This window comes from Borostomias antarcticus, assembly GCF_949987555.1.
Source record: "Borostomias antarcticus genome assembly, chromosome: 5".
Classification (NCBI taxonomy): domain Eukaryota; kingdom Metazoa; phylum Chordata; class Actinopteri; order Stomiiformes; family Stomiidae; genus Borostomias; species Borostomias antarcticus.
The window spans coordinates 10,382,614-10,385,113 of NC_140238.1; the positions used below are offsets into that span (position 1 = coordinate 10,382,614).

Here is a 2,500-nt window from a genome sequence, read left to right on the forward strand (position 1 = left end):
TGTCTACTGTCAATAAAATCGACTGCGATTCGTATCTTAGATACTGTACATGCAGTACTTGAGCGTCTCATTCAAATCATCATTAATAATCATCATTCAAACCATCTTTAAGGGCACCTCCAAATAAAGTTTATTTAAAATACTTTTTTTTACTGAAGTACAAACTGTTCCCACACGACATCACCTTCATGTGAAGTATGCAAAGTGTTTAATTGATTTAAAGTCATGTTTGTGGTCGCGCTATAATAAGCTAAGCAAATTACTCTGCGACTTGTAAACAGAATGCGAACATCCCAGTTCGCGGTCCCCGCAGTATCATGTTCATTTCTTAATCATTGTTTTTGCTTGGGATGATAATTTATGAGGGACCAAATTGCTTAAAGGGATTTGACATTAAAGGGATTATTCTCATGTAATCCCCGCGTCTCTCCGGACCCCAGCGCCATCCTCAGGCACGGCTGCACACAGGCCCCCAACACCACCGAACACCAGAGAGACGGAGAGATGGAGGGAGGCGAGAGCGATGGAGGGAAAGAAAGAGAGAAAAAGTGAGAGAGGAGGGAGAGAAAGGGCAAATCCTGATCGAGCGAAGTGGGTGGAGGGGGGGGCAGGAGGGATATGTTAGAAGGGAGAGATGTATTAACAGGCTCTGGTGCTCCTTCTTGTCATCCCCAATTAAGGCCTGCAAATCCTGTTCTCAGCCAGTCTAATGGGACAGTTTAAAGGTGTGGATTGATTATTATTTAGCTTTGATAACTCCAAAGCAGAGTGTAATTTCCATGGTTGGTAGGATGAGTTTTTGGACGGGGGAGGGGGGGGGGTTGTTTTGGGAAGGTACGACAATGCCTACTACAGTATGTGTGTCAAACACACACACACACACACACACACACACACACACACACACACACACACATGAACAGTCACAGACTAAGCCTATAAAGCCCATTCATTCTTCAGAAAAACATGACAAAACCACCCCTGCTACATTCACCTGAAGGGGTGAATGTTAATGCTAACAGACCCTTTGTGTCTCTATGACAGTGCTAACACTAACCGACCTCGTCCCTGCCGAAGAACAGCCCTGGGGTGTGATATATGAAACATTGCATAGGATCCATACTAAAAGTATATGTGTGCACAAGACCTGAAAATGGCGTGAGCCAAAATGAAATCAGATTAAACCTTGTGCATGCACACCTGCGTGCAATTTCCCCTTTAAAAATCACAGTCCACCTGGAAATGTACGCATGTTGATCAGCCTCATATCCTGCCCTCTACACGCCCATAATTGCCTATAAATGGTCAGTGAACTGTGAAAAGTAACTGTGGCTGAGTGGCAAGCACTGGTCTCGTAAACCAGAAAGAGTACAGTAGGTTCATCTCCATCAGCACCATTGTGTTATAATATCAGAGTATATTATGAAACAGTGGCGGGTGTGAGACAGAGGCATTGAAAATGGCATCAGTTTAAATACAGTACATCAGTTTAAATACAATGCAATACAGTTTAAATACAATCTGACCTGCTGTTCACCTTATAATTTGTGAGAATGTCATAACTGCAAGTATTGAGTAAACCATGTGGCTACTGTAGGTTAATGATTGTCCTGTTTGTTCATTATCAGCCAACATACTGTAGGCTACCTGTACGTGTGTTGGTGCCTTTAGTCAACATGGTTTTGTATTCCTGATTACAAACTACAAAACCCAGGGGTTTGTTCGTCCATGTGATCATTAAATGAATAATAATAATAATTGCAGATCCAATTGAATATGATTTCAGGTTAAACTGTACAACATACGTGAGGGGTTGCAAAAACAGATATATCAGATATAGCCCTTTTGCAAAAACAGATACATGCGTTTGGATTGTCCTACAGTAAATCATGTTTGCCCATTATCTGCGGTGAGGAGAGCAGAGCGGGTTATAAATACTAGGCCATCTCTTCTTGGTGACATTACTTTAGTTTAGTAGAATGAACACAGTGAGAACATGTGAGACATGGACAGTGTTGGTCAAAACATTCACACACCCAGATATTAATTCACCAGCAGTCAAACTTCTCTAAACAACCAGCTGTCTGTCTCTGTGCTTCTGCGTCAGGAATGCTTATATAAACCCTGTCTCGTCATATGCAAATCTCATCCAAATCTTGTATTGTTCTTACACTTTGTCTTGCATCCTCTCCTCCTGCCAATAGCTCACCTTGTACTTTAAATGTGCATGATGCACCTTTTAACTGTGCTGGTTATCAGAATCAGAATACGTTTTATTGCCATGCAGATTTTCAACGTATTAGGAATTTGCTTTCGGTCGTGGTGCATAACATGGAGACAACATTGGACAGGGTGCAGGGACGAAACAAGACAGAGCAAGTACAAAATGCTTGTGCAAAAAAGGATAAGCTAAGAAAAAGAACAATATACAAAAAGTAGTGCAGTCAGTGTACAGTGAGTGAGCAGAGTGTCATGTGTATGTGAGTGTGTGTGTGTGTGT

At 41.8% G+C, this 2,500-nt stretch overlaps 1 protein-coding gene across 1 annotated transcript in view; it reads left to right on the plus strand.

Moving 5' to 3' along the window:
* Nucleotides 1-2,500, plus strand: part of npas3 (neuronal PAS domain protein 3) — a gene marked incomplete at both ends in the record, with an annotated part of 308,298 nt that overhangs the window by 241,816 nt on the left and 63,982 nt on the right. The gene's annotated exons all lie outside the window — the stretch shown is intronic.